The sequence below is a fragment of the Anabrus simplex genome, chromosome 9, assembly GCF_040414725.1.
Source record: "Anabrus simplex isolate iqAnaSimp1 chromosome 9, ASM4041472v1, whole genome shotgun sequence".
Classification (NCBI taxonomy): Eukaryota; Metazoa; Arthropoda; class Insecta; order Orthoptera; family Tettigoniidae; genus Anabrus; species Anabrus simplex.
Window position 1 is genome coordinate 64,123,644 of NC_090273.1, and position 21,164 is coordinate 64,144,807.

The window sequence follows — 21,164 nt, forward strand, 5'->3', positions numbered from 1 at the left end:
TGCACTACACATACTCCCAATACTGCACGGCGTGCACTGTCTGTCTTAACGGCCACCAGCACTCTTCGTCGATCGTACACTCGAACAGTCCTCGTTCGATGTCACTGGTCGATCCTCGTCAACCTCTCACGCTGCAGACCAGAGACACGACGCTCACTTCGCTGCACTCGACACGAGAGATCCAACTCCACGACACTACAGGACAGACCGACTCTGCGCTGCCCGGCTCCATGGCTAAATGGTTAGCGTCCTGGCCTTTGGTCACAGGGGTCCCGGGTTCGATTCCCGACAGGGTCTGGAATTGTAACCATAATTGGTTAATTTCGCTGGCACAGGGGCTGAGTGTATGTGACGTCTTCATCGTCATTTCATTCTCATCACGACGCGCAGGACGCCTGCATTTCGCGAGCCGAACTTCTCCTCGGACACTCCCGGCACTTCATTTCATTATTTTTACCCCTGCTCTATACCTTCGCTGATGCAATGCCTTGGTTCGAAAATATCGAAAAATAATTCATTATCAACAACTTCCCATTAATGCTGATTGTACAGGCATACTCTTTCGCAGACCGCTTCAGATGGCTAAGGACATCATCAGCAGCAGTTTCGACCGAAACAAACAATGAATACTTGACTGTAGAAACATTCTCATCTCTACAGTAGTGCTTCTTCATATGCACCTTGCATCACGGAATGTGTCCTGGATTTGATCTTTCTCGGGGAGTCTGGTCAACTCAACCGAGTAGGGACAAAACATGGAATTTCCCGAGACATTCTATTTAAGTGGCATAAATGTCCTCATCGTGTGTCCCTTGCACGCCTACACAAGGGAGCCAAAAAGACTTTCTCCTAGAAACACTTAAGGCAATTGATTATCTAGAAAACAGGTCATTTTTATGTGTTGAAAGCCACACAGTTATATTAAACTTTTTCAAACTATACTATTTCAAAATAATGTCGCGCTGTTAATCAGTTACAGGAGTCATTGCGGGTAGGTATGAATCACGACGTGTTGATAAAAATGCAGTGTGTTGTATCCAGTTTGGACGACATTAGTTAGATGCTACCTCGCTATGTACAGTACATTGTATACATTCTCTGATTCTCGTGCGAGAATTACCGAACGCTTCAAATGTTTCGGTGTTATCATATTTGCACAATTGTGCAAATCACTCCCTTTTCTGTTTCCAGCTAGCCACCGTTACAATGAACAAGTTATAGTTGTAGAATGCATCGTGCAGTATTTCTGTACAGTAATATGCCGCAGCCAACTACAGGCCAATGCCACAATGCACATATAGGTACATAAAGCAGCATTTTCAAGCTTGCTGACGTTGGCAAAAATGCGTGCAAATGGATGGATATCGTGCCGAAAACTGAAGAATAATGTGTAGATAAAGGTAGTGTACATGGCTTTTCAATAATAACAAATCCTGTTTCATGAAGAATTGTTGCTGCTTAGTTTCAGTAAGACCCTCGCGTCTGTATGTAGTATGAGAAGTGAAAATCCACAGCCTGTTTCCAGTCATTCGACCGGGTCAGGAATGGAATGAATGAAGCCCGCATCTAGCGGCGAGGATAGGAATTGTGCCAGCTGCCGAAGCCTGACGTATTCCTCTGGGGCAATGATTAATGGATGACAGATGAAATGAAATGATATTGGAGAGTGTTGTTGGAATGGAATATGACAGGGAAAACCGGAGTACCCGGAGAAAAAGCTGTCCCGCCTTCGCTTTGTCCAGCACAAATCTCACATGGAGTGACCGGGATTTGAAGGTCGGAACCCAGCGGTGAGAGGCCGGCGCGCTGTCGCCTGAGCCACGGAGACTCAGAATGAGAAGTCTCGTTACGTTATTTGTTGAATCGCCCTTGTATTGTCCTTCATTTTAGTACACGTAATCCAGTACACAGCATGCGCTGGATGAGTTGGCAAGTTTGCAGAACGTTGTTTGCCAACATTTTTATGCTAAAATTGATCGGAGCTCGTTGGAAATTCTGCTCGTTTAGCTGAAGAGTTAAGTGGTCGTTAATAGTTCTACGAATCTTTACAAGATAATACAGTACTAACTAATCTTTGGCATGCGGAAGAAAAGAAACCTGAAGAGAATTACTGAGTTGTCGAGATTTCACTTGCCATTTGTTGGAAGTAATATTAATTATCTGTTGTGACTTGTGACGAGTTACGTGCATGTAAATGCGTTGTACATATCTCTAGAGGAGAAAGTACCAAAAATCCGAGGAGGATACAATTCAGAAAGTTGTGTTTCAAGTATTCAGGAGCAGTGAATCACGGGTATTTTAGAACAGGACCTAAACGTTCCGGCTAATTAAATAACAAGTGAAATGACACGACTTAAGACACGCTTCATTATGAAACCAACATAACAAATTTGATGTGGGGCCTTGATGAATACTGGCAAGGAGTATTTTACTAGGTTTTTATCGCATCCTCCCAGCAACTTGATTACGTTGTTTGCGCTATGTGACCATAGTTTACATACGTGAGACGCCGTATTCGAGCCTCGTCGTCAGTTGCCTTGACGATTGTATTCTGTCATTTCGAATTTTCACACTGGAGTACCTTCCCAGTCTTGGTCTCCGTTCTCCAGTCCCACCGTCGCGTCACCACTAAACAGATAGCACAAAGAATCTTCCGCATTTACTCCTGAAAATACCTATTTTCATTTCACAGGGCACGTGTTCAAAATAGGTACGGTCACAGGTCTTCAAACATCACAGTAACTTTGTAGCGCTCCGCTAACAAACACTGATTTCACCAGCCCTTAGGGATGGTCATTTGGTCTTGGTCCTAACCATCGCAGAGTTGTCACAGAATTTAATTTCGTGTACACCATGCGACGTAATTAGGTCATACTTAAAGCTAATCGTCTTAGGGTTGACATTAATGTGGTTGTGTTGGTCGTTCTATTAAGCCCATATCCTTCTTTATATAAAAAAGGCTAACGTACGCCCCAACGACTCACTTTTTATTCCCCTCATCACTCTTTCTCAATCTTCCTACATAGCTAGAGGGCTGAAATTTGGTACAAATGTTCTTAATAAGCTACATAGGGAAAGTAAAGATGTGTCATCCCGATGTTTTATGGTTAACGGGATGAAATCGGCCCTTTGGCTCTCGGGCATACAAAGGTCGGACAAAGTTCAATTTACGCCCCTCGATCGAGAAAGAGTATTTTCGTCAATCCCGTGGGTACACCGAAAGCCACATTTTAAGGCCCTAGAACCAATCCTTTCTAGCAACAGGAGTCTGGCCTCGGTATGACGTCATCGAGAGTGGCAATAGTGCTGCAATCTTGAGCCACTGAAATCACCGTGCCGCACGGCTAACAGTCAGCGCAGCTCTGGACTCGGGCGAGGTAGCACGTCATGCGAGGTGTAGTTTTCATTCGTCTCAGTGTATTCTACAGCTCTTCAGAAAAGTCAATACAAATATAAACATTTGAGAAAAGTATTGTGCGAAGAATTCAAAAAAATATTTCTTTCGTAAAGTACCGCGGCAGTTGGTGAATAATTCGCTTCAAAATGATCGAAAACCTATTCAAAATTATAGAGTGGCTTATCAGAATTCCAAAAAGTCCAAAGTCACCAATGCCGAGCGCCAAAAGGCTTATTGGGATTGTCTCGAAGTTACTACGCCCGAGTGTTGAAAGCAAAGTAAGTCAAAATATATCTACTTTTCTAGAGTTGGATAATGAGTTGAAACTCAAGGATGTGGATACTCATAATCCTGGTGATAATGAAGACGCTCTGGTACGCTCATCGAAGCTCCCACGACTCGTGTTTCTCTCTCGGCTGAGGAGCTGGTTAAAATGAAATGAATGACCGTGAATTGGGTAAAATGTGGAAGGAATCGGCTGTGGCCTATGAATATAAATTGTCCTGGTATTTACCTGAAGTTGAATTTGGAAACCACTGAAAACCATTCTCAGGATGGCCGATGGTGGGGTTCGAACTCACGTGTCTCACGAATAAAGAGCTTGGCTCAGTAGCCGGCCACTTCGCTCGATGAAGCTCCCACGAGTCTGCTTGGTACAAATATAGATTTAACTTCCGGCCCATAATATTGACGTTGCTCTCTTTCCATGTGTGTGTTACTTCTCATACCACATAGCCATCGTACTTTGCTTAGCCTATGCGCTTTAGAAATATGATGACAGTTCTAGTTTATAGTTACGTAATACTTTATACTGAAAATGAGATTTTGACGACGCACAAAGAATTTCACTATGTACAGATCTATTTTTCTAACACGTACGGTACATTTAAATATTAGGGTTTTAATATTCCTGCTTTTGCCGGGCTGTGTAGCTCGGACAGTAGAGCGCAGGCCTTTCGAGCCCAGCTTGCCAGGTTCGATCCTGGCTCAGTCCAGTGGTATTTGAAGGTGCTCAAATACGTCAGCCTCGTGTCTCGAGATTTACTGGCACATAAGGGAGCTCCTGCAGGACACAATTCCGGCACCTCGACGTGTCCGAAAACCGAAAAAGTAGATAGTGTAACGCAAAAATGTTATTATTATTATTATTATTATTATTATTATTATTATTATTATTATTATTATTATTATTATTATTATTATTATTTGTTGTTCTTTTCACAGGCCCAGGTGGGGTCGCGGGTACGAACTGTGTCGAACACGTGGACTTGACTCTGCATTACGGCCGGATGCTCCTCCTGACTCCAACCCTATGTGGAGGGATGTATTCACTATTGCGTGTTTCTGTGGTGGTTGGTTGTGTAGTGTGAACGTGAAGGGGCGTCTGTTCATCAAACACAAACACCCAGTCCCAGAGTCAGAGGAATTGACTAGACTCGGCCGAAAACCAAAAGTAAGACCTTCTTAACCGAAGGCCTCAAGATTATTCAACCATGGAACCGAACTAGCGGTTTAATATTTCTGTGTCGTTAATCGTGGACGCTATAATATAATCTGGGTCATACTGTATACGTAAGGGAGCCTCCGTGGCTCAGGCGGCAGCGGGCGTGATTCTCACCGCTGGGTTCTGTGGTTCAAATCCCAGTCACTCCATGTGAGATTTGTGCTGGACAAAGCGGAGGTGGGACAGGTTTCTCTCCGGGTACTGCGGTTTTTCCTGTCACATTTCATTCCAGCAACACTCTCAAATATGATTTCATTTCATCTGTCATTTATTAATCATTGCCCCAGAGGAGTGCGACAGGCTTCGGCAGCTGGCACAATTCCTTACCCTCGCCGCTGGATGGGGACTTCATTCATTCCATTTCTGACCCGGTTGAATGACTGGAAACAGGCTGTGGATTGTGATACTACTACTACTACTACTACTACTAATAATAATAATAATAATAATAATAATAATCGTATATGTGCAGCCATTTTAATTTGACGCCGTCTGGTTGTCTGCTCGTCAATTTTGGCGTTCCGTATTATCCTAGGCCTACAAGATTGAAGAGGATACCGAATCTCTCCTGAGAGTCTGCGACTTAGTTTTAATGAATTTTGTCGGGTAAAAATCAAACGTGTTGTTGCAATTCTTTTTTATTTTCCACCTAATTCAATACAAATTTTTTTATTGTCTCTAGAAGGACATTTTATGACAATACAACACTAACAGGGACATGTTTCGCTCGTTATATCGAGCATCTTCAGCCTCATTTGAACAAATATCTCAAGGTTAAGTTTTTACATTGAAATTTCATATAAACAATTTCATACATACATTATCATTATAGACTGTTAGGCCTTTCAGCGTTCAGTCTGCAAGCCTCTGTGAATTTACTAAACGTCGCCACAATCCTCGATTTGCAACTAGTGTTGTGGCCTCATTTAGTTCTATACCTCTTATATTTAAATCGAACAATTTCATCATTAAAAGTGTTTTACGCCAATAAAATATTACCACTAGTTAACAATAATTAAAAGGAATTAACAAATTAAAGGTGAGCCTTCGTGGCTCAGACGGCAGCGCGTCGGCCTCTCACCGCTGGATACCGTGGTTCAAATCCCGGTCACTCCACGTGAGATTTGTGCTGGACAAAGCGGAGGCGGGACAGGTTTTTCTCCGGGTAATCCGGTTTTCCCTGTCATCTTTCATTCCAGCAACACTCTCCATTCTCATTTCATAGCATCTATCAGTCATTAATAAAATCACTTTGGGAGTGGCGACCGCATCGTACTAATAGCCTATATATGATTCATTCATTTCATTCCTGACCCGGTCAATGACTGGAAAACAGGTTGTAGGTTTTTTCAACAAATTAAAATATAGCTGTGATGTACTAGACATTGATCACAATTTAATGATGTCCAAGTCATAATAATGTTCTAAATATCTGTAATATTTGAGATCTGTAATATTTGAGATATTTGTTCAAATGAGGCTGAAGATGCTCGATATAACGACCGAAACATGTCCCTGTTAGTGTTGTATTGTCATAAAATGTCCTTCTAGAGACAATAAACTTTTTTATGTAGGGTCCATTGAATTAGGTGGAAACAAAAACAAGACTTGTAACAATTAGTATTAAGTTCAACACGGGTAAAAAAAAATATGAAAATAGTCTTATGCAATCAAACGTGTTGCCAGAGGTCTTTAATATGCCGGCAACAAACGACATGGAGTGTCGAATAGGCTTTTTCCCTCCCTTCAAAAATACTACTACTACCTCTTCCGGGTTTAAAAACGCTATCTTGGAGTACGGCGGCCGAAATTCTACCACTGATCAACGGAGGCAGCTTTATTTATTATAATAATGTATTAGGACAGACGAAGAATCTGCCAGATGCTTGTTCAGGACCGCTCACTTTTTATGGTCTGGCCTGCGTACGTAACAATGGACAGATGCGCTCGGATGTTCTGATGTCTTCAGTTGATCACCCTACCTACTTTGGTTGTACGGTCTGGTCCAACGCAAACAGTTCCCTTGTAAGAGGACATTTCTGCCAAACGGCACGTGTCCTCGGATGATAATTTCCTTTCGGTTCTCTTCCACTAGCGTACGTCATGTAATAGGAATCGGCTCAAAGCGACGAGATGAAGGTTATTCTAATTCGTGGAACAGCAAGTATGTGTACTTGTGATCTATTCTGAACTGCTTCGGGCTTTACGCAGGGCAGTTGTCTTCACCTAATTGATGGTTGAATGTCAGAGCCTTTGATCTCCAACAGATGTAATGAGTTAGCTCCCGTAATGTATTAGCGAAATCGTTATTGTATGCTTTCTCCCATCAGCGAAGCCGGAACTGTCTGTGGTAACGCCAGGCTCGAGAAATCGAGCGTGTGGTGTTATGTGATACGCGCACCAAACACGAAACTAACTTATTATTCATACTGTGTCATCCTTGTCTGGTTCAGCTACCGTCTTCCGCAACTTGGAGATTTCTCTTGCGAAATAGTCTCACCGCAATGTCGAGATCTCTCGTGATTGACTGGCGTCAACACAACCGCTTTCTAATGAATTATAACAGGAATTGTTTACGAGCTTTTTTCAAGAAGTGATTAAGAAAGATGGGTATTTTCTATTTTGTACGTCATCAACTCTTCTTCTTTTATTCGTTCCAGAAGTACAATATTATTGAAATATATCTGTAGAAATCTTGCACAGGACAGTATTATTTTGTTATGACAGTATGGAATCTACTGAGGTATGGACTTAAATGAGGTTAAGATACATGTTGTCCTGGACGTTAAAAGTATAGCCAAATAAAAAAATAAATTAAAGTACAATTTATAACAGATTAGGTGTAAATTGTGATTAACTCTTTGAATTTCAGTAAATGATTGCTCTCTCCCCAGTTCCAGGCGAGTATTCTCTATTTATTTATGTATTTACAATGTGCTTTACGTCGCACCGACACAGATAGGTCTTATGGCGACGATGGGACAGGGAAGGGCTAGGAGTAGGAAGGAAGCGACCTTGGCCTGTATTAAGGTACAGCCCCAGCATTTGCCTGGTGTGAAAATGGGAAACCACAGAAAACCATCTTCAGGGTTGCCGACAGTGGGGTCGAACCCACTATCTCCCGAATACTGGATACTGGCTGCACTTAAGTCACTGCAGCTATCGAGCTCGGTACGAGTACGTCTAATGGCGACGACGAGATAGGTGAAGGCTAAGAGTGATAAGGAAGCGACCGTGGCCTTGATTAAGATACAGCTGATGTGAAAGGGGAAACCACGGAATACCATCTTCAGGAATGCCAACCGTGGGGTTCGAATCCACTATTTCCCGAATGCAAGCTGATAGCTACGTGACCCAAAGCACGCAGGCATTTGCTCGACGAGAGTATTCTGTTCTGCTGTGTTGATGAGAAATGACATTATGGAGGGCTCTGCTTGCAGGGCCGGTCGCGCTGCAATAGCACTTTCTGGCTCGATGACGAAATCGGCAAACTGCCTCGTTCCTCTTCATACCTTGTACGCTTCATTATTGTATCCCTCGGTAATAGCAGCCTTTCGGTAGTTGCAAGGGCGGCAGTCTAGATGAGTGACTGATACGGCCTTGTAATAATACTCAACATAGCTTAGCTGTGTTGATACTGCTACACGGCTGAAAGCAACGGGAAACTACAGCCGTAACTAACTCCCGAGGACATGCAGCTCTCTCTGTATGAATGATGTACTGATGATGACTTCCTCCCGGGTAAAATATTCCGCAGGTAAACTAGTCCCCCATTCGGATCTCCGGTTGGGGACTACACGAGAGGGGGCGATCATCAGGAAGATGAATACTGACATTCTGCGAGTCGGAGCGTGGAATATTAGAAGTTTGAATCGTTGTGGTAGGTTAGAGAATCTGAAAAGGGAGATGGATAGGCTAAAGTTAGATGTAGTTGGTATAAGTGAAGAACGTTGGCAGGAAGAACAAGATTTTTGGTCAGACAACTACAGAATTATCAACACAAAATCAAACAGGGGAAATGCAGGAGTTGGTTTAATAATGAATAAGAAAATAGGGCAGCGGGTAAGCTGCTACGACCAGCATAGTGAAAAAATTATTGTCAAGATAGACACCAAACCAATGCCCACCACAATAGTGCAGGTCTATATGCCTACTAGTTTAGCGGATGATAAACAAATCGAAAGAATATATGAGGAGATAGAAGATTGAATACAATATGTAAAAGGTGACGAGAATCTAATAGTGATGGGAGACTGGAATGCAGTGGTAGGCCAAGGAAGAGAAGGTAGTACAGTAGGAGAATTTGGATTGGGACAAAGGATCGAAAGAGGAAGTCGGCTGGTTGAATTCTGCACTGATCATAATTTAGTCCTTGCCAATACTTGGTTCAAACACCACAAACGACGGCTGTATACGTGGACGAGACCTGGAGACACTGGAAGGTATCAAATAGACTTCATTATGATTAGGCAGAAATTCAGAAACCAGGTGTTGGATTGCAAAACTTTCCCTGGAGCAGACGTGGACTCTGACCACAACTTGTTGGTCATGAAATGCCATCTGAAGTTGAAGAAATTGAAGAAAGGGAAGAATGCAAAAAGATGGGGTCTAGACAAGTTGAAAGAAAAGAGCGTGAGAGATTGTTTCAAGGAACATGTTGCATAAGGACTAAATGAAAAGGCTGAAGGAAACACTATAGAGGAAGAGTGGAGAGTAATGAAAAATGAGGTCAGTAGGGCTGCTGAAGAAATGTTAGGAAGGAAGAAAAGATCAACTAAGAATCAGTGGATAACTCAGGAGATACTAGACCTGATTGATGAACGACGAAAATACAAGAATGCTAGAAATGAAGAGGGCAGAAAAGAATACAGGCGATTAAAGAATCAAGTTTATAGAAAGTGCAAGGTAGCTAAGGAAGAATGGCTGAAGGAGAAGTGCAAGGATGTCGAAGGTTGTATGGTTGTAGGAAAGGTAGATGCTGCATACAGGAAAATCAAGGAAACATTTGGAGAAAGGAAATCTAAGTGTATGAATATTAAGAGCTCAGATGGAAAGCCACTTCTAGGGAAAGAAGACAAAGCAGAAAGATGGCAGGAGCATATCCAACAGTTGTATCAAGGTAAAGATGTAGATAATTTGGTTCTGGAACATGAAGAGGCTGTTGATGCTGATGAAATGGGAGACCCAATTTTGAGGTCTGAGTTTGACAGAGCTGTGAGTGACCTCAATAGGAACAGGTAAGGTAAGGGTTGTTCTGCCCGAAGGCAGGTCCGAACCTCCGCAGAGGTGTTCTGAGCCGGAGTTTACGTGCGGTAGGGTGGCCAGTTCCTTTCCGCTCCTCCATTCCATTACCCCCCACCAACAGCGCGTGGCAACCCATCCAACTCCTGACCATTCCCAGTGTTGCTTAACTTCGGAGATCTCACGGGATCCGGTGTTTCAACACGGCTTCGGCCGTTGGCATTCAATAGGAACAAGGCACCTGGAATTGATGACATTCCCTCTGAATTACTGACTGCCTTAGGAGAAAACAGCATGGCAATGTGATTTCATATAGTGTGCAAGATGTATGAGACAGGAGAAGTCCCATCCGATTTTCGGAAGAATGTTGTTATACCTATTGCCAAGAAAGCCGGTGCTGACAGGTGTGAAAACTACCGCACCATTAGTTTAGTATCTCATGCCTGCAAAATTTTAACACGTATTATTTACAGAAGAATGGAAAAACAAGTTGAAGCTGAGTTGGGAGAAGATCAATTGGCTTCAGAAGAAATGTAGGAACACGTGAAGCAATCCTGACTTTACGTCTGATCTTAGAGGATCGAATCAAGAAGGACAAGCCCACGTACATGGCATTCGTAGATCTAGAAAAGGCATTCGATAATGTTGATTGGACCAAGCTATTTATGATTCTGAAGATGATGGGTATCAGATACCGAGAACGGAGAATTATCTACAATCTGTATAAAAATCAGTCTGCAGTGATAAGAATCGAGGGCTTTGAAAAAGAAGCAGCAATTCAGAAAGGAGTAAGGCAAGGCTGCAGTTTGTCCCCTCTCCTTTTCAATATTTACATAGAACAGGCAGTAAAGGAAATCAAAGAGACATTTGGAAAGGGAATCACAGTCCAAGGAGAGGAAATCAAAACCTTGAGATTTGCCGATGATATTGTTATTTTATCTGAGACTGCAGAAGATCTCAAGAAGTTGCTGAATGGTATGGATGAAGTCTTGGGTAAAGAGTACAAGATGAAAATAAATAAGTCCAAAACAAAAGTAATGGAGTGCAGTCGAACGAAGGCAAGTGATGTAGAAAATATTAGATTAGGAAATGAAGTCTTAAAGGAAGTAGATGAATATTGTTACTTGGGTAGTAAAATAACTAACGATAGCAGAAGTAAGGAGGACATAAAATGCAGACTAGCACAAGCAAGGAAGAGCTTTCTTAAGAAAAGAAATTTGCTCACTTCAAACATTGATATCGGAATTAGAAAGATGTTTTTGAAGACTTTCGTGTGGAGCGTGGCATTGTATGCAAGTGAAACATGGACGATAACTAGCTCAGAAAGAAGGAGAATAGAAGCTTTTGAAATGTGGTGTTGCAGAAGAATGCTGAAGGTGAGATGGATAGATCGAATCACGAATGAAGAGATACTGAATCGAATTGGTGAGAGGAGATCGATTTGGTTAAATTTGACGAGAAGAAGAGATAGAATGATAGGACACATCTTAAGACACCCAGGACTTGTTCAGTTGGTTCTTGAAGGAAGTGTAGGTGGTAACAACGGTAGGGGTAGACCAAGGTATGAATATGACAAGCAGATTAGAGCAGATGTAGGATGCAATAGTTACGTAGAAATGTAAAGGTTAGCACAGGATAGGGTGGCATGGAAGGCTGCATCAAACCAGTCTATGGACTGAGGACTCGAACAACAACAGGTAACAAATAGATAGGGGACCTGCCAACTGGGTGACAGCCCTGAATGCAGATCATTGATTGATTGATTAATTGATTGATTGATTGATTGATTGATTGATTGATTGATTGATTGATTGATTGATTGAGTGATTGATTGCGCCGCCATCAGTTTTTTTGGCTTTCCTTTGCTGGTGCTAATTGAGGATACCACCATCCTCGGGCCTGAAGAGTGTTTTCCTGAGCTAATGTATAAAAGAATGTATGCCCACTGCTTTGAATAAAAGATACAGATTAAATAACAAAATTAATTATAAACAATAGGTCGTAGGCTACAATAGAGCTCTGGTTTCTCTTCCATTTGGTAGTGAAAAACGGAACTCCGAAATTGTCACGCCGACAGACCAAATAGACCTATACACGGTAGCCAAGAACGTTAGTTTTAAAACAAGTAGCTTTACGTCGCACCGACAGATAGGTCTTATGGCGACGATGGGATAGGAAAGGCTAGAAGTGGGAAGGAAGCGACCATAGCCTTAATTATGGTACAGCCCCAGCATTTCATTGCTGTGAACATTTGAAACCACGGAGAAACATATTCAGGGCTGCTGATAGCGGGGTTCGAACCCACTATCTCCCGAATGCAAGCTCACAGCTGCGCGCCCCTAACCGCGTGGCCAGCTCGCTCGGTTTACACATAATTATTTATTATTGTTGTAAGTGCTGGCGTGCAGAGCTAACGGTGGTTGAACAGCTTTAAGATTTAGGCGAGGCGGTCGTCCACTCCGGTTTCCCTGTTCGCTCGTGCTATTCATGTCTCGTTCGTGGGACTCGTGGGTGGAGAAAGGTGCCGTTATTGGAGCAGGGAGAATGTAGAACCCCGGACGGCCGTGTCGTTCGCAGCCCGACCCGCATTTTACTGGGCTCCACGTTCCATAATGGCTGTCATGGTCCTCATTGACTGCGTGTCCACCGTGTATTGTGCGCGGTGGCTCACTAATTGACACTGTAACAAGCCATCCATCACCAGCATAGAGGCGTTCTCCCCGCCACTCAATCATCCGACCTTCCGAGAAGAGAAATTTCACCAAGGAAACGTATTTTGAATTTGTAGCGATTGTACCGGAGTCAGTCATATGTATCTAGAATAGTTTATGAAATGGAAGAACTTTAACGAGGCAACACTACGACTGCCTAATTAGCCGCGGGACGAGAATCATGAACGTCAGTCCAACTCTACGGACTCTGCGGACTGTTATTGCCCTCCTTTATCGGTTGCCAGATTTTGAAAATTAAGATAAGGGAACTGGCTGGATTTTAAGGCTGAGGATAAGGGAGATTTGAAAACAGGAGGACTATTTCAACACAACCTCAGAAAACTAGATACACACTTCAACTGGATAGACACATTACAGAATATCTGCTTAATATTTACTTGACTTGGCTGCATTAATAAGATATGGATTGGATTTCAAAAATATTACAAGATTAACTGAACATGAAGACAACTTGTAACTCTGCTTTTGTGAATTCAACAGAACTCTTACTTCTTCCATTTGTGATAGTTTAATTGAAAATTCTGCTCTTTATAACTTTTCTCGTGATTTTCCACCCATAATTTTTTTACTTGTGTCACAACCACATGCAATAGCGAAGAACGCTACACACAAAAATCTGATCGGAACCGAAAGCCCACAAACACAGCAATTGAAGTTCAATAGGAAAATACCTAAGTGTGAATATGCGGTCGATTATCTACAAAATATCGAGTTTGATTGCTGTTCAGTTCATGGTAAAGGCTTATTGTTTGTAAAATGTGATCTTTCTTCTTGCCCTGTTAATTATATGTTTATTTTTTTTTTGCTAGGGGCTTTACGTCGCACCGACACAGATAGGTCTTATGGCGACGACTATGTTTATTATTATTATTATTATTATTATTATTATTATTATTATTATTATTATTATTAAAGCGACTTTATCATGGGGAAGTTAGGGCTCCCGGCCCTTTCTTACACAACCACTTCATGTATATGAGTACTAATTTACAATATAATTTTTACAATTTTACAATGTAAGAATTTCAACAATTTACATTTTAATATATGATAACAGTACAAAAACTAAAACGACCTCATTTAAACATATTAAATCTTTACAACCTAACGTATAAACTAAACTAACTGAAGTATTACTAAAGTATCACTGACTAAACTAACTAAAGTAAGTCAAGTATAACTAAAGTATAAAATATAAACTGGAACACGTTTCAATAAACAACCATATTCACTCTCATTCATGCATCCCTTTCACACTCAAGAAAGACTTTCTACTGAAAACTAAAATAATATCGGCTATATTCTTGTACGGTGTTTGCATTTCTCTGTAATGTCTTCATTTACTTCACAGTATTTTAGAAAAAGGAACAAAAGCACCAGTTCTTGTCAATATTTTTTCGGCCCTTCGAATTTATAAAATGAAGAAAGGCACCAAACCTCAAATAATGTAATAGTTAAATAAATGCATTAAACATTTAAATAAATATATTAAGTAAATTGATTATTACCAGTGAAAAGAAATACAAAAAATAATGGAAGGGTATGCATGGATATGGGCCATTTCAGACACATTAATTAAGGTACAGCCCGCATTGTGACCTCATAATTCTATTCTTTCTGTGTTGCAACCTTGACGAGGTACCTCCATTCAGAGCGATTTTCAGCTTTCATTAACACGATCTGAAGAGGTAGGCCAGTGATCTTATTCGCCTGATCTAACCATCTACTTTTTGTTCATCTCCGTGGTCTTCTGCCTTCAACATTGCCTTGCAAAATGGTCTTTTCCAAGTTCTCTCCTTCTCTTTTGAAAATGTGGCCAAGGAAATGGAGATAACGTTTAACGTTTTGACGTTTCTTGATGCTCAATTCGTTCATTATGGGAACACTATTTCTTCTTCCCGTCCAGGGTACACGTAGCAGTAACTGAAATATGTGTACATATCTTTACAAGCAATGTGCGTCGGTACGGTAGTTTATTTAGTAAAGGATTCAGTCTGGAAGGCCAAACCAGCCTGAGCTTACGTGAGGTTTTTAAAAATAAATGATTGCAGTTAAAATGACATTTTTTGGCATTTCTCCAGACTAGCAGACCTGTCTTCAAATGAAGTGTCGGCTTGGTACCGCGGTAACTTCCGTCATTAGCACCGCGAATATTGTGGAAACAAGTCCTCTATCTTTATAGTGAGCAGGAGAAAGATAAGCCTGCTTGGTTATTATCACAGTAATAATAATAATAATACGAAAATACAGTGGGCATCTCACTGTTGAACGACAGGCTTGAAGAGGAAGTTCATAGTGACCTGATAAGAACGAACTGTTTGGTAAACATACTAATAACATTTGGTCACAAGATGGTTCGTAGATATCTTTTGATCTTTTAGGCGGTGTTCACTTGTCACCTTACCAATTGACTGCTCATTAATAAAAATAATCTATAGGCTACATATAAAATCGTCGTCCCTTCTGTACTTTGTTGAATGTTAACCTGATACTTAGTTTTTATAACGACCAGGACAAATCATTTCCTGTGTCGAGGTCAGTTTAAGTTGTTTATGTCAGTTTGTCTGTCTGTAACAGCATCAAGGGAACCTGGATTTGTTGGTTTTCATGACATTTCGTACGGTAATTAAGTTGAGGATAAGGACGAGTATGATCTTTGCTGTAAGCCAGAGCTTCAGAGGGGACTTTAAAACTCTATGTATCTCTTTTTCGGTTGACCGAGCAAGTGGCTGTGCGGTTTGGGTCACGTAGCTATCAGCTTGCATTCGGGAGACAATGGGTTCAAACTCCGATGTCGGCAGCCCTGAAGATGGTTTCCCGCAGTTTCTCATTTTTATACCAGGCAAATGCTTGATTAAGACCACGAACGCTTCCTTCCCACTCCAAGCCTTTGCCTATCCCATCGTCACCATAAGACCTATCTGTGTCGGTGCGACGTAAAGCATATTGTAAAAAAAAGAAAAAAAAGAACCTCTTCGACGGTCGGTCTTACAGGAAAATTGCTCACGGAACAATTTAATTACTGACCTTGTTGTTCTGTACCTTTTACCAATAAATGGAATGAGGTCGTGAGAAAGTTTATAATAATGCAAAAATATAAATAAATAGGACACTGCTAAGGGTCAAGAGAGCGAGAAAGTGCATACGTCACTACTAGCGCATGTCCACCTATCTGTCACAATTTCAGGAACAAAATGTAATAATGTGCATGCTAAAGGATTATCCTGTCGACGACGGATGCAACAGCTATTGTTTTCTAAAACATGGTAAATAATAATAATAATAATAATAATAATAATAATAATAATAATAATAATAATAATAATAATAATAATAATAATAATTGTACCGGAGGTACACCCGCCCGCTCATTTAAAATAAGCGCCTTTTAGAAGGCCATCTATAACACAAACCCTGAAACTGCTAGTAGAAGAAGTGTGAACGTTCATCGACAGATGTGTATACTAGCAACGTAGGTGCGCCCTCTGGGGCGAGGATGAACAATTAATTTTTGAAGTAATTTTGTGTGTCGAGGTTTCCTAAACTGAATTGTTTATTGATTTTTTAGTGTTCTAATGTTATCAACACATATCTCTTCCCGCCAACTTTATATTTCAGCCAATAAGAAATTTTGTACATTTAAGTAACCAATCAGAGTTTTTGATATTTATTTGGTTGTCCAATGAAAATTGGGGGTGTGTCAGGGTTTCGGTCCAGAGAAATCTGGAACCTTCCTCTCCGCTATAAAAGCTTGGAATTTCGGGCCATGTTGTCTTTGTGATCGCTCCAGTCAAGAGGTTTAGAGTGTGTTCGTTACGGAGGCCGGGGGGAAGGGCTGCCTCGTCCATTCTCGGGAGGTCCACCTGCTCAAGGTAATGGCAGACTTGTGTAAACATGTAATAGTCTCAGAAAGATAGTTTGAGGGGAAGGTTTCAAATTGTTTTGTAATGTAACCTTTACCTTCTCAATATAAATTTCAAACTTCAAATGTAAATTACAAATGAGTCTGAGGACTCTTCACTGAGGGAATAAAGAGTGGTAACCTCTTGTATTCCCCTTTAACTTGATATTGAGGTGATTGTTTTCATAACTTAAACTGATCTCGTAATTTTGTAACAAGATTTTCTTTTCATCTACTCACCTCAGTAGTATAAGCCTACCCTCTGTATAGTCGGGCCATAAGCCCAAATAGGGTTTTAAGTATTTTCGTGTGAATTTCAAGGAGTGAAAGAGTTTGCCTCCTAATATGTTGATTTTCGGCCAGTAACTTCAATCTTTCGTTTTTTAACAAAGGCCACGTAGAAGGGGTACTTGTTACCCCCTGTTAAAGTCAACTTCTTTCATTTCCTCCTAAGGTAAATCAGACTGCTGAGCATAGAAGACAGTGTCTACTGTTTGGTTTTGTTAAATTAGGTTGTGGCTTCGATAGGCCTGGAACGTGACAATTTTGGAGAATAGTCTCCTAAAGAGTAATTGCGTAGAGCAAAGACGCTCTTCCTACTGATGTAAAATTTGGAGCTCCCTCCCCTGGGGTGTGGGTTGAAGGGGGCAGTGGTGCTCTTGTTAAAGTTGTAACTAGGGAGCTTCAAGCTTAGGTTGTTAAATGGTTGTTATCTGATTATTCGAGATTTTTCTAATATTGTTACTCAAGCTCACGAGCTAGACCTTGTACCTGATTTTGTTACTTGCTTGAAAAGAAAAAAGGGAGGAAAAAATATAATAATAATAATAATAATAATAATAATAATAATAATAATAATAATAATAATAATAATAATAATAATTGTTCCGAGGATTCTGTGGAACGCAGAGGAGTAAGAAGGTCTGGGCATGAATGGATGGATAGAGAAAAGATGAAATTTAAATTTAAAACTCGAAATTTTGTTTCTTTCCTCGGTTTCTTTTTCTTTTCGGATTTTAAACTTTGTCAAACAATAACAAATAACAATTTGATATACATAAGGGGAGTTCTACCGCTCTAGAAACAGTAGTTATTTGACGTTTAAGAGTAATCTGGTACCTTAAAAAGAGAGTTAGATAGCTCAAAAGTTAGTTACCAAGAGCCCTACTGCTCCAATAAATTATAAGTCATGAGCCTGGGCTCCAAAATTTACAACATTAGAACGAGCACCCTTGCTCCACACAATTACTCTCTAGGAGACTACCATCCAAAATTTACAAGTTTCCAGCCTGTCAAAGGCAAAATTCAAATTTTACATTAGGTAAACAACAACCAATTTCCACTGTATAATTCGCTCGACAGTCTAAGTTATATTTAAATAGTTAAACATCAACAGAGGCAATAGATGCGTATACTAGAGGAAAAGAAAAGGTTAAAGTTTTTTGCCGAAAATCAGAATGTTAAGAGGCGAACAATTGCACTCCTTTGAAATTCACTAGAACATTATTAAAACCCTATGTGGGCTTATGGCCCGACGTTACAGAGGCCAACCCTATACTACGGAGGTGACTAGATGGAAGGAACATTTTAAATTACAAGAAGGGATAAATTTTAAAGATTACGGAATCCTAGTCACCTCAAGACCAAGTTGAAGGGGAATGCAAGAGGGTTTAAACTCGTTATTCCCTAAGTTACTCTAAGGTCTTTAGACTCTTCTGAAGAATTACATTTAAGATTTTATTACGAAAGAATTTGAAATCTTCCCCTCAAACTAGCTTTCTGAAACGATTACATGATTACAAGATGTCTGCCATTACCTTGAGCAGGTGGACCTTCCGGAGATGGATGAGGCGAGCCCTCCCCAGCCTCCTCTACGAACACACTCTACGGTTGGACTGGAGCGATCGAAAGACATCATGGCCCGAAAGGTCCCAGCATATATAGCGGAGAGGAAGGTTTCAGAATTCTCTGGGCCGAAGGCCTGAACACAACCCCAAATTCTATCGTCTGCTTAAATAAATTTCAGAAAATCCTTACTGGTTAACATTTTAAGCCGGCGCGAAGAGATAGAAGTGCTGATAACCTTAGAACACCAAAACCAATCTATAAACAATTCAGTTTTACCAACTAATGACTACAGAATTTCTCTTGAAATTTAATTGTCCATCCTCTCACCAGAGGGAGCACATAAATTGACAGTAGGGACATCTGACGAAAAACGTTCAAACTTCTTCCACTAGAGGTTTCACTGTTAGTATTATAGATGGTCTTCTGAAAGGCGCTTAGTTTGAATTTATGGAGTTGGTGTACCTCCGGTACAATAATAATAATAATAATAATAATAATAATAATAATAATAATAATAATAATAAAAAGCACTGAGTTTTATTTTCAAGTTTTGTTCATCAACTGGAAATCTCGTATTCTGTTGTTGGGCTTTACCTAATAACCCCTGGAAACGATGAAATTGATAAGAGCATGCAACTAGGTTTCTAGACATGAAATACGTTATTTGTATATAAATTCTCTGTGATAAATATCAGCAAAATTCCTTCGCTTTACATTAACCGCAACCTATCTTTCTCACATTATATAACTTGCATACCCCTCCTAAAGAACACATTTCTTACAAGATACTCTTTCCGGCGATGGTTGCCTAGTTGTACTTCCACCATCAACCACAACCTCTTTCCTTCCCCCACATTTACCCATTTTAGTCTCTTTGCTGGGTCCCATAGCGCATACTAAGCCAGCAGGCCTCATGTAAGGCCACCACGAGTGCCTCCGCTGGTAATGAGTCGTTAATGCGTAGCTATAGTCATGCTGTTTCCGAGTTCTCTCCGTCTGATGAAATTTGTTACAAGATACTCATACAGCTTCACCAGCGTAACTTTTTGCTCCCAGTGAACGGCTCGTGTGATTGGTGAACGTCGGTTCGATTATTAGCTCCAGTTGATGTCCAAGTAAGCCTTTTTACTGAATGCTGAACGACTCTTGAATCTCTAAAGTTGCCTGCATACCGGCGAACCACTTAACATTGAATTTTCTGTATAATCATAATATTTAAAAGAAGCGTTATAACAGATAGCAGAGGCAGGATCCGTTTACTGCCTGCCTGGCTGCCATGGAAACGTGAGTAGACCCACTGCAGTCGCCATGGAGTTGCTAAACCTTTCACTTACAGTAGAATGCAGTGGTCTTGAACGAACACTAAAGCGAGGAGAAAGGAATGTAGGAATGTGGCAACACCGCGTATCGGCACTTCAGTAGGTCCTCCCTCCTGTGCTAGCTGTCAGGACGCTTCTTTCAAAATTAGGACTATAGTCACTCCCCACCAGTCCTTATAAACTCTTCCCGCCGATTTCCATCACAACGTACACTAGGAAGCCTCCACGCCACGTTTTTAGTCTAGGCCGTAATATAGCTAGGTTCAGGTCTGTTAGATGCACTCTACAACGAAGACTGTGGTCCCGGCTTGATTCACACGTTTATCCCAGCGGTTGACAATTTCCTCATTCCAAAATACACATTGGACACAGATTTCACAATAACATTATCCTTTATTTGCATTACAATATCTCCGATCCTGATTGTTATCAATATATTTACATGCCATTAAATTTAAATGAACGTATGCACAGTTCACCACTTTGCGACAAGGTATATTATCAACGATAATTAATTGTGGCTTGTTTTATAAATTGAGGGGAATGTTACACATTACTACTACTTCGGAGGCGGTGTAGGCGCGCTTGCTTCATCCGAATGGACGCGGATTCCATTTCGCTTCACATTTCGAAAGACACAATTTGACTTACAGGGTTCGCTCAGTCTTACAAATACCATCTCGTATAACTGTCAGTTTACCACGGTCTACATTTTTAATTTTTTTAAAATTTGTGTTTACCAAGTGAGTTGGTTTGGATTTGAACCCCACTGTCGGCAGCCCTGAAGATGATTTTCTATGGTTTCCCATTTTCACACCAGGAAAATGCTGGGGCTGTACCAAGGGCATGATCGCTTCATTCACACTCATACCACATCTCCGCTGTAAGACCTGTCTGTGTCGGTGCGACATAATGTTGGGTATTCAGCCTGAAGGCTGGTTTGATCCTCCACAGTTCCACCAACAGCTGTCATAGATAGCCTAGGCGTCACTGAAGAGGCATACTAGGGAAATGAGGAGTGAGGTAGTTTCCCGTTGCTTTCCTCACCGGGTGCGACATAAAGCAAATTGTTAAAAAAACGAAGCATGCCTTATCTTTTAGGCACCCTTTAAATTGAGGAAGTGTTACTATGTAATATTTGTAAATAAATAAATACATAAATAAATAAAATAAACTGAAATGCAGTAAACTATGTACAAGAGTATACAGTATATCATTTTTT

The 21,164-nt window shown here is 40.8% G+C and overlaps 1 protein-coding gene across 1 annotated transcript in view; it reads left to right on the forward strand.

The window, feature by feature from the left end:
* Pgant2 (polypeptide N-acetylgalactosaminyltransferase 2) overlaps window positions 1–21,164 on the forward strand; it is a 463,080-nt gene that overhangs the window by 218,523 nt on the left and 223,393 nt on the right. The gene's annotated exons all lie outside the window — the stretch shown is intronic.